A 15395-nucleotide genomic window follows, 5' to 3' on the forward strand; every position below is an offset into this window, starting at 1 on the left:
CCTTGCTTCTTGCTCTGGTGAAAATTTAAGTTTTGTTTTTGGAGTAGTGAAAAGCTTCATAGGGTCTTTTTGCAATGATATGTAGTCGATTCTTTATATTCATCCACAATTTTTGTGAGGTTTCCATCAGCTGTATTTTTAAATCATGTATGTCTGTACTAGACATAAAGATGCCATCTACTTCCTTAACCATTTATTGTAGTTTCTTTTCAACATTCTCCAATGCTTTGATTCTCACTGTAAGAATGATATTGTCCACCTACTGCATGACCTATCCCTCTGCAATCTTTTGTAGTTCACTAAAGAATTCTAAATTCATCTCTTCCAACCATTTTTGAATGGTAGGTAAACATGTATGTTGGAAAGATACAATTTTTTGCAATTTTTCAAACTGATCCTCTTTTTGAGATTTGTATGTGGCATAATCGGTCTTCACCACATCCAATTCTTTCTTCATTGCTTCAAATTGTTTGTGCTTCTCTCTATGCATTACAACCTATCGCATCAATTCCTCTTTGTCCTTCTACAAGTTTTGCAATTGAGAAACAAATTGTTCCCATATTCCACTCTGTTGATCATGAAATGAGTGAATTATTCCCATAGCATGCTCCACTTCCTTAATGGAGACAGCCTAAGATAGGCCAACACTCAAACCTGGTTTGGAAGATGATATGTTTGGTTGTTGTGGAACTGGCAAAACATGGACCTTAATGGCAGATTAATCCTCCTGTACTGTAGCAACATATTTCTTCATGTTCAGTTTTACTTTCTTACTCATTTTTTCATCCATAGTCATCGTTAGCAACTCAGCACCCCCAACAGGTGCATCCCACAAGGCATCAGATAGTGGTGTTCCAAATGCCACCATGTAAAGCCTCATCTGTGTTGTACTTTGCGGCCTTGTAGTCATTGAAAGACTGCCACTTTTGCTCATCTTCAATGCTATCACATTTTACTTTTGTTCTAGTCTCCTCATTCGAATTTGGGATTTCTCTTATGAACACGGAAGAGTTTTTATTGCTGTAATATAAGTTGTCCTTTGCTTCTAAATAATGTCAAACTCAACATGCTGTCTTCATCTCATTTTAACAATTGCGCAAGTCTATAATTGATTGAATCCTCGGGAGAAAGTCTGTGCTCCACAGCTATTTGGATACGTCCTGTAATAAACTCCATATGTACAATAGCCTCACACCCATAAACCAATTAAAAGGGGTCATACTTGTAGTGACCTTATAAGCTGTTCTTAGAGCCCACAAAACTAAATCCAATTTATGATCCAATCACTTGAATTATCTGCTAATGTTCTCTTCAAAATCTTCTTCATGATTTTATTGGAGCTTTTAGCTTGACCATTTCCTTGTGGATAATAGGCTATTACTATTGGTTTCTTGCGTAATACCATATGTGTCGACTTAGTCAGTTTTCTTATTGTCTTATTAATGAAGTGTGAACCCCGATCAAAAAGAATCTCAATGGGTACCCTAAATCTTGCTATTATGTTGTGATAAAGTAACCATGCTACACTCTTTAAACTTATTATCCTTAAGTGCCACTGCCTCCACCCATTTTGTGCAATAGTCAATTGCCCCAAGGATGTATCGACGATTACTTATAGATTTTGTAAGTGGTTTAATGGAGCCTACAAAGTACAGCCCCCATTTTTGAAATGGGCCCAAAGGAAGAATAGGCTAATGTGGCATCCTATCAGCATCCAAGGGTCTATCATCTCTTTGGCAAGGTAAACATTCATTTGCATATTGGTGAGCATCCTTCAAGACTGTGGACCACCAGAGACCGGCTTGCATGATGAGGAGATTTGAATTTAGTGGATCAACACGAAAGAGCGGGATTAAAAGGATCATGAATCAAAGAAAGTGAGAAGTTGTGAATTTAAAAAAAAACTAGACTATTCGAATCCAAGACCATTGAACAAATACCAAAGAAGTGGGCATTGCATTTTTCTCTCTGTTATAAAGCTTTTTGCTTTATATCTTCTGCAAAAAATTTGCATTTGAAATGGCAACTCTAGAAAGAGATGAACTAGTTAGGAAGAGCAAAGAAAGGGCTAGAAAAGGAAAAGCTATAGTCGGAGAAGAAATATATGAGGAAGTACATAACGAAACTCAAGAGGATAACATGGAAATGGAAGACATAGACTACAGTGATTATGGAATTCCGTATACGGAGTTCACTAAACTTGAAAGTCGAATGCATAACATTGAAATGCAATTAGGAGCTATAAATGATACATTGAAGTCCCTAATTGAAGCCATAACCAAGTTATCTGATTCTCAATCTATAACTCCTATGGAAAAATCACCGAGTCCTCCTAATCAAGTTGAGAGGTATACCTCTTGATGACGGGCTCTCGACTTAGAGAAACCTCTAGCATTCTTAAGGACTTAAAACCACCAATTTTCAATGGGGAAGAAAAGGAGCATAATAAAGATGTGATTCATGTGTTCTTGCAAAAATTGCAAGACTATCATCGACTTAGGAATACCCCTCTTGAAAATCAAGTCATGGGAGCAAGTCTTTCCCTAGGAAACAAGGCCTATAAATGGTAGATGAGCCTCAGAGAAAGTGATAGAATTCCTAGGTATTAGATGAGCTTGAACAAGTCTTCTTAAAAGAGTTTTTATTGAAAAATGAACTAGAAAGAGCATGGGAGGCTTGGGACAATTGCATTGTGGGTAAAAATACTCTAGTCCACTATATAGCAAATTATAGGGAGGCAGTCCTTAAGATGAAAGGAATTGATAATTTCCAGAAAATAAGGGGTTTCGTGAGACATCTCAAAGACATTTATAAGGTTGAATTCTCCCATAACCTTTGCAGAAGCAATTAAGTATGCCTAAATATACGATGATACGATGGGGAAATCCAAAGTTAGAACTTCAAAACAAACAATTTTTGTTCCTAAGTTCAACAAATTTCCCAATTTGAAAAAGGAAGGGGTACTTTAAGAAGGAGGCTTCTAAGGCACCACCTAAGAAACCTCAAATACAAACATATCCTCTCTTGAAGAAAGTGGATTATGAAAGGGCCAAGTAGGAAAATCCTTGCTTCAAATGTTTGGGCAAAGACCATGCTACTTGGAACTCCCCTAAAAATAAACAAGTAGGAGCTAAAGCCCCAAATGGACCTCCACAAAAACAAGTACATGTAATGTAGGTGTTGTCGCTTAATGGTACTGAAAAGCACACTGAGGTGGAGGTCTATCATGAGGATATTGTCTATCATCAGCAATGCGGATTCCACCTTTGGTCCTCATGATTTAATAAGGCTGCATGGAAAAATAAAGAGGAAAAGGTAAGAGTGATGGTTGATGATAGTGCAACACATAATTTCTTGAACTAAGAAATTAAAATTACCCGAGAGCCCCAAGTGCCCATGCAAAGGGCAGTGAAAAAGGTTTGGGACACCATGATACATGGTGTAGAGGTGGATATTCAAGGCTACCGGGATGCCTTGGATTTCCAAATTATGCAGCGATTGAACTGATGTTGTTCTTAGTCAAGAATGGTTATATAGTCTTGGGCATAGCTTACAGCTGAGTTATCTTAATAACTCCATTATGTTTGAAAAAGATGGTAGAGTCTTCTAGATTTAGGGAGAACATGATGTGCCCAACTCTCCTCTTCTTTGTTTGATGGAATTGGAACGATTGCTACACCAACAAGAATGCGAGGTATATATTTGTGAACTTACTTTTATCGGTGTTTTCATGTCTTCTGCATCAGAAAGAAGTAATCTTGTTTTTTATAATGTTGAAAAGTATAAATCTTATTTTAATGATTTAATGGTTGAATTTAAAGATGTTTTTTTGGCTAATTTGGCAGATAATTTACCCCCTGAGAGAGAAGTAGATCGTATAATAGACTTAATTCCTAAATCAACCCCTATTTGCAAACCCTCATATAGGCTTAGTCAAACGGAGGAACTTGAGGTCAAAAGACAATTAACTGAATACCTTAGGAAGGAGAAAATTCAACCAAGTAGCTCACCTTGGTCCACACCAATTTTACTGGTAAAAATAAGGATGGTAGTATGCGTTTATGCATAGATTATCGAGCATTAAATGAAATCACCATTAAAGATAAGTATCATATGCCTCGTATTAATGAGCTCTTTGATCAATTACAAGGGGAAAAGTATTTTACTAAAATTAATTTAAGGTCATGATATCACCAAGTACAAATTAGAGAAGAGGATGAACCTAAAACATCATTTCGTACTAGGTATGGGCATTATTAGTTTAAGCTAATGCCATTTGCATTAACAAATGCTCTAGCAACTTTCATGACACTTATGAATGGTGTCTTAAGACCATATTTAGGGAAATTTGTTGTAGTATTTTTAGATGATATCCTTATTTATAGTAAAACTAAAAAAAAGCATTTGAAACATTTGCAAAAAGTGTTCCAGCTACTTAGAGATAATTCAATTTTTGCTAAAGAATCCAAGTGTGAATTCTTTGCAAAAGAAGTAAAGAACTTGGGACATAATTTATCCAAAGAAGGGGTTCGTATGGATCCTTAAAAGGTAAGGGTCATACAAATCTAGAAGAATTAAAGATATTCTTGGCTTTGTCTAGAGTCTATTGGAGATTCATCTAAGATTATGCTAAGATTGCTTTTTCGATGACGTACCAGCATAAGGGGAAGGAAACACCTTCATATGGAATGAACATCAAAAAAATAGCTTTGAAAAATTAAAAGTAGCTATAGCAACAACTCTTGTCTTAAAGGTAATGGATCCCAATGAACCATTCATGGTTGAGACAGATGCAGTGATTTTGCTATTGAAGCAGTACTTTTACAAAAGGGTTGACCAGTGGCTTTTAAAAGTAAGAAGTTAGACCATGCCCAATGGAATTACTCGGCATATGAGAAGGAGCTATATGCTATGCTTAAACATAGAAAATCTAGATGGGTTGAACTAATGCAAGAGTTTGTTATACAATTGACATATCAAAAGGGGAAGTTTAATGTGGTAGCAGACTCTCTTAGCCAATAATGAATTGATTTTTACTCAATTTCAGAATGATTTCCTAAAGTGCTTAAAAGGGAAATGTGAGTTTGATCCTCACTTCTCTGAAATATCGAAAAAATTTAGAAATAGAGATCTAACAAATCAAGAGGCTTTCACTCAAGAGTGACATGAAAATGGTGACACATCACAGGTTGGTGATAAAGGGCTCAAGTGGAAAAAATATACTATTGAGGATGGCTACCTACTCTATAAGGGTAGAGTATGTGTCCCAGATAATAATGACATTAGGCATCAAATTTTATTTGAGTGTCATGATAGTCCGAGTGCTAGACACCCAAGAATTTAGAAGATGTATGCGCTTCTAAAAAGGCAATTATTTTGGTCTGGAATAGGTAAGGACATCCAAGACTATGTATTGAATTGCCAAAAATGCCAGATCAATAAGACTGAATGCCTTAAGGTAGGAGGTCTCCTACACCCTTGGAGATTCCATTAGGCAAATGGGAATGCATCTTCATGGATTTTATTGTGGGATTACGTAGGACATAGACGGGGCACAACTCTGTTGGGTAATTGTGGATCGGTTAACCACCAAGATGGCTCATGTTATTCCAACCAATGAAGATGTACGTAACTTCATGCTCTATCCTGATCTCTTCTTATGCTATCTTTAGCTAACTTAAGCATTTGATTTATATCTTCAAGAAAGTCTTTGGTCGCATGAACCTTTTCTTTTTTGAGTCCCACTACCATTGAGGCTCTTGGTTGAAATCCATAGATCATCATGAATGAACTAAAACCTGTAGCAAAATGTTTGGCACTGTTACATGCAAATTATAATATGGGCAAATACTATTCCCAATTGGTTTTCTGTTTACTTACATATGCTCAAAGCATATTCTCGATGATCTGATTGACCCTTTCAGCTTGACCATCACTCTGTGGATGATCCACAGTGCTCATATATAACATAGTTTCCAACCTCATAAACACAACCCTCCAAATATGGATGTCAAATTTGCTATCCTGATCACTAACAATACCAGTTGGTATCCCATACAACCTATAGATATGCTCCACAAATAGATTTTCTAAATTGGGATTTTTAACAAACCCTCACTGTAGAAGGTTAGAGTTTGAAGTAAATGAGAAAGTCTACCTCAAGGTACCTGAATCTTCAGAATCCCTAAAGATAGGTAAATGTCCGAAGTTATCTCCTAGGCATTGTAGAGTAGATAGCCATCTTCAATAGTATATTTTTTCCACTTGAGTCCTTTATCACCAACCTATGGTGTGTCACCATTTCCATGCGACTCCTTAGTGAAAGCCTCTCGATTAGTTGGATCCCTGTTTTAATTGCTTTCCATATTTTAGAGACGTGAGGATCAAACTCACATTTCCCTTTAAGGACTCTAGGAAATCATTATGAAATTGAGTAAAACTCAATTCATTAACAATTGGCATTCGGCTAAGAGAGTCTACTACCACATTGAACTTCCCTTTCCTATATGTCAATTGTATATCAAATTCTTGCATTAACTCAACCCATCTAGCTTTTCTACCTTGAAGCTCTAGCCGATTACAAATCCATTTAATGTTCTCCTGATCAAAGATGATCTCAAATTTTGCACTAGATAAGTAGTGCCTCCACTTCTTTAAAGCATAGACTATAGCATATAGTTCCTTCTCATATGCTGAGTAATTCTATTGGGCATGATCTAACCTTTTACTTTCAAAAGCCACTGGGTCGACCTTTTTGTATTAGTACCACCCCAACAGCAAAATCACTGGCATTTGTCTCAACCACAAATGCTTCATTATATCCACTACTTTTAAGATAGGAGCTACCACTATAGCTACCTTTAATTTTTCAAAACTTCTCTTTTGAGGTTCATCCCATATGAAGGTGCTTCCCTTCCCCTTAAGCTGTCCGTCATTGGAACAGCAATCCTAGTGTAATCTTGAATGAATCTCCTATAGAATCTTGACAAACCTAAGAATATCTGTAATTCTTCTAGATTTGTAGGATGTGGCCATTCCAATATAGCCCTTATTTTATCAGGGTCCATACGAACCCCTTCTTGGGATATTATATGTCCCAAGTATTTCACTTCTTTTGCAAAGAATTCACATTTGGATCCTTTAGCAAAGAGTGAATTATCTCTATGTAGTTGGAACACGTTTTGCAAATGTTCCAAATGCCTTTTCCTGGTTTTACTATGAATAAGGATATCGTCTAGAAATACTACAACAAATTTTCCCAGATATGGCCTTAAGACACTATTCATAAGTATCATGAAAGTTCTTGGAGCATTTGCTTAGCATTTGTTAATCCAAATGGCATTATTTTAAATCGATAATGCCCATACCTAGTACGAAATGATGTCTTAGGGACATCCTCTTCTCTAATTCATACTTGGTGATATCTTGATCTTAAATCAATTTTAGTAAAGTATTTTGCCTCTTGCGATTGATCAAAGAGCTCATCAATGCGAGGCATAGGATACTTATGTTTTATGGTGATTTTATTTAGTGCTTGGTAACTATGCATAAATGCATAGTACCATCCTTTTTCTTTACTAGTAAAACTGGTGCAGACCAAGGTGAGCTACTTGTTTGGATTTGGCCCTTCCTAAGATATTCGATTAACTGTCTTTCAACCTCACATTCCTCCATTTGACTAAGCCTATATGGGGGTTTACAAATAGGGGTAGATCCAGGAATCAAATCTATTTTATGATCTACTTCTCTCTCAGGAGGTAAACCATCAGGTAGATTAGACTAAAAAATATCTTTAAATTCAAACATTAAATCATTGAAAGAAGATTTATACTTTTTAACATTATCAAGAACAACATTACTTCTTTGTAATGCAGAAGACATAAAATCACCAATAAAAGTAAGTTCACAAAGATATACCTCGCATTCTTCTTGGTATAGTAGTCGTTCCAATTCCATCGAACAAATAAGAGGAGAGTTAGGCGCATCATGTTCTCCTTGAATCTGGAAGACTCTACCCTCTTTTTCAAACATAATGGAGTTATTAAGATAACTCCTCTGTAAGCTATGCCCAAGACTATACAGCCATTCTCAACCAAACACTACATCTGTTCGGTCGAGATGCATGATTTGGAAATCCAAGGCATCCTGATAGCCTTGAATATCCACCTCTACACCATATATCATGGTGTCCCAAACTTTTTTATCACTGCCCTTTGCCAAAGACACCACGTATTTATGGGCACTAGGACTCTCAGGCAATTTTAATTTCTTAACTACGAGTGGTTTAAGAAATTATGTGTTGCACTATCATCAGCCATCACTCTTACTCTTTGCCCCTTAATTTTTCCATGCATCCTCATTAAATCATGAGGACCAAAGGTGGGCTACCACATTGTCAATGATAGATAGCACATGTGGGTGCTATCCTCATGATAGACCTCTACCTCAATGTACTTTTCAATACCATTAAGAAGCAACACTTGCATCGCATGCACTTGTCTTTGTGGAGGTCTATTTGGGGCTTTAGCTCCTGCTGGTTTATTTCTAGGGCAATTCCAAGCAGCATGGTCTTAGCCCAAACATTTGAAGCAAAGATTTTCTTGCCTGGCCCTTTCATAATCCTCTTTCTTCAAGAGAGGATAATTTTGTGTTTGAGGTTTCTTAGGTGGTGCCTGAGGAACCTCCTTCTTAAAGTGCCCCTTCCTTTTCAAATTAGGAAATTTATTGAACTTTGGAACAAAACCTATTTGCTCTGAAGTTCCGATTCTGAATTCCCCCGTCATACCATCGTATATTTGGGCATACTTAATGGCTTCCTTAAAGGTTTTAGGAGAATTTCTTTTCACCTCAACCTTATGTCTTTGAGACCTCTCACAAAACCCCTTATCTTTTGGAATTCATCAATTCCCTTTAGCTTAAGGACTGCCTTCCTATAGTTCTGGACTAGAGTGTTTTTACCCATAGTTCAATTGTCCCAAGTCTCCTATGCTCTTTCTAATTCATTTTCTGGTAAAAACTCTTTTCAAACTCAGTCCAATATCTATGAATTCTATCACTCTTCCTGAGGCTCATCCATCATTTATAGGCTTTATTTCCAAGGGAAAGACTTGCTTCCATGACTTGATTTTCAAGAGGTGTATTCCTGATTCGGTGGAAGTCTTGCCACTTTTGCAAGAACGTATTAATCGAATCTTTATTATGCTCCTTTTCTTCCCCATTGAAAATTGGCGGTTTTAAGTCCTTAAGGATGTTCGAGGTTTCTCTAAGTTGAGAGGTGGACCTCTCAACTTGATTAGGAGGAATCGGTGATTTTTCAATAATAGATACCGATTGAGAATCGACTATCTTAGTTATAGCTTCAGCTAAGGTTTTTAGTGTTTCACTGATAACTCCTAGCTGTGTTTCTATATTTTGTGTTCGAGTATCAAGTTTAGTGAATTCCGTATATAGAATTCCATAATCACCGTAGTCTATGTCCTCCATCTCCACATCATCCTCTTGATTTTTAGTTTGTACCTCCTCATGTGTTTCCTCGATTAATGCTTTTCCCTTTCTAGCCCTTTCCTTGGCCTCCCTAATCATACCATCCCTTTCTGGAGTGGTCATTATAAAGACGTATATTTTCCAGAAATTATAAAGCAAAGCGCTTTGTGTCAGAGAGAAAAATGTGATGCCCACTTCCTTGGTATTTGTTCGAGGCATTGGATTTGTCTTGAAAGTTGTCTCGCTTTCTTTGATTCGTGCCTTCTCACTTTCTTTCCATTCATAATCCTTCGATCCTGCTTCTTCCGTTTCCCTCAATGTAGACATTTGAACTTCTTGACACCTTCTTCTTCTTTCAATTTGTTGAGGCTAAGGAGTTTTGGAAGAAGAAGAGGGTGAAAAGACTTTGAAAAGAGAGGGGGGCTTTAGACTTTAGAGAGGGGTATAAAAGAAGGAAAGTGAGATGGCTTTTTTAAAGGTTTTGAAAACCTTAGACTACGTGGCTTTTTTTTTTCTTTTAAAGGTTTTTAAATCTTAGGATGATGTGGCAACGGCCTCCCTTTCTTCTTTGTGTCTCTGGTTACGTAGGTCGAAAGGCATCGTACGCAAATCGCCTCTCTGCCAATCACTTGTGTCCTTCTATTCTTCTTTCCCACTCATCATCACGCCAGTTATCAGCATCTGTTCCAAGGAAGTGAGTGCCTCCTCTAAGCGCATTATCTCCCAGCCATGCTCCTCTTGTGGATTTGTTGTCTGCAGATCGTCTATCCATCAAAGCATTCTGCATCACTACCTCCTTCTGTATTACTACACTTTCCCTCTATATTCTTCTGTTAGGTCGAATTCCGAAACAGCTTATGAGCGACTGCAACTGTGAGTGTGCCATCTGCTTGAGCTTCTTCACTGACCAGGATTCTCTCAGAGTTTTGCCAACGCAAGGAGACTATATCCCCCACCGGATAGATCAGACTGGTGCATTCTTTTTATTTACAATTGTAGAGTATTCCCGTGGAATGGGGCTTAATGAGGAGACACTGGAAAGTCCTTTATATAGTAGTTGCTCGAGGCAGTGGCTATTGAAGGCCTGTTATCTCCTCGTATGACATTCGGGATAATCTATAGTAGATTAATGATGAAGCCCCTCTTTCTAGCACGACCGACCAATTTTGCTTTCAAAAGTACCCTTGGACTACACAAAGCATATGCTGCAAGCCTTCACGTAACTGTTTGCCAAACAGCGTGGGTGATTATCAACAGTGCCTATTATTGAAAGTGATTAGTTTTGCTCTGTCGAACTCATTCACTCCTCATGCCTATGCTCTGATACCAATGTTGCGACACCTCAAAGAAGGGCTCAGGTCTCCATAAACCACCCTGCCATGGATTCCCCTTTTAGTCACATGAACTTTCCTTTCTTCAAGTTCCTTCTAGAATCCTCCCTCCTAGCCCAGTGCCTGCCACATGGTGTTCTCTTGAGTGCCATGTGTCCATTTAGACCTTAGAGTCTCTATGCCCATTTAGGCCTTACTTATGCACTCCGTATTGATGCAAGCACTGTTGAGCCCTCTAGTTTCCCGCTTCACCACCATAACTACACTAGACGATTCTAGGATTATGGCTGACGTAACAGAGCAGCTCCTATGCATAGGTTGCTCGTAGCATATGGGTTGTTTTCATATGTTCATTAAGTCTAAGTTTTCTACTCAATCACTAAAGCAGGACTTCTAGCTACGATGTGATGTTAGAAAACAAGGTTAGCTCTCGTAGAGAGACAAGCCAACGCAGCTGAATGCTCCCACAAAACTCAAGACTTACACAGAGATGATTTGTTGAAAACATAAACACTTATAGATCCATAGAAAGTGCTCCGAAATGGTCCCAAAACTTACATCTGAGACATGCCCTATTTGTAGGTTAGACATTACATCAATGGCTTTCTCAAATTGAAGTATTAGGTGGTACATGAAGTCCACCAATTGAGCTTGGTGAAAGCAAGTAGCAGCATATTGAGCCATATAGATACTAGTGTAGCTTGCTCAACGCTTGTCTCACCTTGGTCAAAGTTTTCCTAGTAGAATTTCTACCAGGGTAGCTCCTTGGCGACACCATGGTTTTCTATTGTTAACCTTGGAATTGGATTTATTCTCTTCATTTACATTGTTGTCCCAACAACATATTGGGGAGATGCATATCAGGCAAGAATTTTTGCATTATTTTCAAGTCAGTTGTGCACAAATAGAGGGAACAAGTACGATACTAGTGGTGTGATGACAATAGATTATTACCTTTGATGCCTAGGTGTAAAAAATGTATAGGAGTTTGTATATGAACACATTTTTTGCTCTTTCCATTGGGTTTGGGCTCGTAGGAATTGCAGGTACTCTTACTCATGTGACTTTGTCCCATGGGAAGGAATCCTTCAACATAGCCAGTCTCCTTTGATGGACCAAAAATCAGAGGTGCACCTGCAATTGATGAGACAGTATATGGAGGTACCTCAGAGCTATTGGTTTGTCATTTTGTTGGTGGTTAGCCTTGCACTCTCCCTCTCATGGTGTCCATTATATGGGAGGATGCTGTTTGACTACCTTGGTGGGGTGTATTTTTGGCATGTGGTATTTCATCACTTTTTACCCTTCCCATTGGAGTAATCACAGCAACAACTAATTAGGGTTGTGTCTTGCTGGCTACAATGCCCTACTCTAGAATTCTTAATTAATTGTTTGATATTTTTGACATTTGATTCCGAATAGCTTTAGTTATTTAATTAGCTTGAGTTATTTGAGAAATTGGCATTCAAAAGGGATTGGATCTATGGCTTATCATGGGATAGATAGTCTTTGATGGCTTCTATAGTTTTGTATTGTCCTGACTCAATGTATTTCAGCAACTTTGTTTTATATTAAATAAAGCACATTGCCTAAAGATGGACCGACTGCTCATATCTTTTAGTTACAGCAGTTTATTGAACTTTTTGACTTCTTTAAATTAGAAGTTGACCCTTGTTTTGTCCAACCAGCTTTCACTACTGCTGTACCTATGGTACTATTGTCTCTACTTTCTATTCTCAATAGGTTGCCTCTGAGTTAACCCTACCCGATCAATTTTTGAGACGTTTTTTACTACTGTTTGGGGATTTATACACATATTTGTGGGATTTGGACTTGGTTAGAAAAAAGAGAAGACTTGGTTCACTCAGAAGCAAGAATGATTGTGCTATGGGTCTTCATACTTGGTTTTATGTAATAACTTTTGTTAGTAAGCAGCTATGTGTGCATTGGTTGAGCAATAGAACTTCGGGCTCCTTCTTGACATTTTTCAAGAACATATTGAAAGCGAATCTCGATGTGGTCCATAGACATTTCCTTGTTGAGTTTAGGTCTTTCTAATGTGGGAACTGACTCAAAGCATGTAGATTATGATTTGAGTCAAGTGGAAGAAATGGGTAGAATATCCATTAGGTGAGTGAGATTTCCAAAGATTTTATATTGTTCTTGAGCCTTCCCAAGTCTCTACCTTATTCTTATATTTCTCGAAGAACTGAAGTTGCAAAAAAGTTTGGACATCTAGTTTGCAACCTAGATATCTCTCAATCCTTGAGGATTTGCAGTCTGAAACCACTTGAAAAGTTGTAGATATACGAATAAGCTACAACTTTGCTTTCGGAAGCAAATCGATCCAAGATTTATAACAAAAGTTATGGTGCTGTCAAAATAGCCAAAAGTTGTTTTTGCTTCAGCCAAGAAAATGCCTTGAAATTGCAAAAAGTTTTTGGAGAGTTAATTTGCAACCTGATTATCTCTCAATATTTGGGGATTTGCATTATGAGTCCAACTGAGAAGTTGTACATGTATGAATAAGGTACAAGTTTTCTTTTGGAAGCAAACCCATTTGACATTTATAACAAAAGTTATGATGCTGTCAAAATAGCCAAAAGTTGGTTTTGCTATAGCCTGGAAAATGCCTAGATCCTGCTCGATGTTGTTAAGCCTGTGCTCGAGAACCTTGCTAAAGTAGGGGTCTATCTGTTTTTCATTGGGCATGTTCTCGATGGTTGAGTTGTGTAAGTTTCTAGATATGAATGTAATATTCTTATGAGTGGTTATTCTTCAAAATTTATAGGTAGGGGCTTCTTTCTTCTTTAGTGTGCTTCAAGCCATTAGAATGATTTGGTTGGGGAGGGATTTCTCTCTTCTAGTGTTGCAATTTTGGCTATTCCCTAAAGTCCATCCTTTAGCATCTATGAGTTTATTTTTTGGGGATTGCTAGACCTATTGTCTTGGCTAGGTGGCGGGTTGGAGAGAATGGCTTTTGCCTTTGGAAAGATTCTGTTTATCCCTCCATTGATGAGAACTGAGTTCGATCACAAGTGAATGTGGATTTTGTGGGATCAGAGTCAAGATTGGTGGAGATCATGCTCTTAGATGGCCTGGTGCTTTAGATCAAGGTTTGTCTTGGAATTTTTGTTATATCTATAAAGTTACTACTCATTTTCTACACAATTGTCCCTCGACATAGTAGACTACATCCCTTGTAAGGGCAGGCAAGATGCATGGAATGTAGGAAAAACCCTTTGATGAGCTGGTATTTGTATGTTGCATGGTACATGCAACTCTCAAGTTTCACAAAGGAAGGGAGACCTGGAGGAGGATCATGAAAAGATGGTCAAAGTTGCAAAAGATGCCCAATGGGAAATGGTAGGAAAGAAGGGAAAATCTCTGGTCGAGATCTATGATGGATTGCTACTATCGTCAGGCCCCAAGGAAGATCGAGTGCGAGAAGATAAGAAGGGGGTGGGAATGTTGGTTGCTTAAATGGGTGTGATGTTGTCTCCCATGGCAGAGGGCGGGAGGAGACTGTTGCTAAGAGCCAAGATGAGGCTATGCTGGAAGCCTACCACAAGAAGTGGGCCTTGGAAGACAAGAATCGAGTTAAGGCTCCATTTGGGGGAGGCGGGTTCCATGGAAAAGTACGTCGTTGCCTTGCTTCAACTTCTTTCTATGGCAAATTTTGATTCACAAATTGCCAACTAAGGATAGGATATCCAAATCAAAACCTATAACTCCATTGCATTCTTTTTGTGGTACTCAAGTGGAGTCGCACTTTCACCTTCTTTGGACCTGTGTTGTCATGAAGAGTTATACAACGTTGGCTACAACATGTGCACATCCATCTTGCTCTTAGGTGGGAAATTGTTGTATTGGGTGATAAAGGAAGCTTGAATGAATTGCAGCATCGGGTATGGAGCTTGGTGCGAGCTGTGGCCCTTCGATCCTTGTGGAAACAGATGAATGCAATGGTGTTTCGATCTTGTCCACCTTGCAACGTTGAAGACTGAGGTGATTGATGTTTCAGAGTTTATGGAGCTTGGTATGAAGACCTAGTCACAAGAGCTCTTCGGGCTTTGCCTCTATACTAGCTTTCATAAATCTAACTTCTTTTTTTTACTTTAATCTAAATCATCTTCCTGTTTTCATCCAAAAAAGAAAGAAAGAAATGTACCATTTTTTTCCTCTAAAATTTCATATTAGGATCAGTTCATCCAAAGATATTTAAGGTGGGGTTCACACCACTCGCTCGACCAACCTCCAAAACTTGCATGAAGGGTCATAGTTCTATATGGCCCAATAGGAGATAGTGGCTCGAATATTTCCCTAAAAGAATTGTGTCCATGGTATAAAGGTTGCTCATCGAGTATGTGGCTAAATTTTTTTTGATGCGACGTGCGCTAAATGGTGATTGAACTCGCGTTGCTTGACCCAGATAATCTCTCATATCCACCACACCAATCAAACCTTCTTGAAATTTTGATTATGGCATCTTGTTATAAAAAGTGATTGTCGAGTGGTGTGAGCCACCAGAGCTGGCGACCATCCTCCTACGTTGTGTGCTCCACAATGGCCGAACAGGTG

This window comes from Dipteris shenzhenensis, chromosome 3, assembly GCF_047967505.1.
Source record: "Dipteris shenzhenensis isolate YYH24624 ecotype China chromosome 3, Dip_SZ_1.0, whole genome shotgun sequence".
In the NCBI taxonomy this organism is placed as follows: Eukaryota; Viridiplantae; Streptophyta; class Polypodiopsida; order Gleicheniales; family Dipteridaceae; genus Dipteris; species Dipteris shenzhenensis.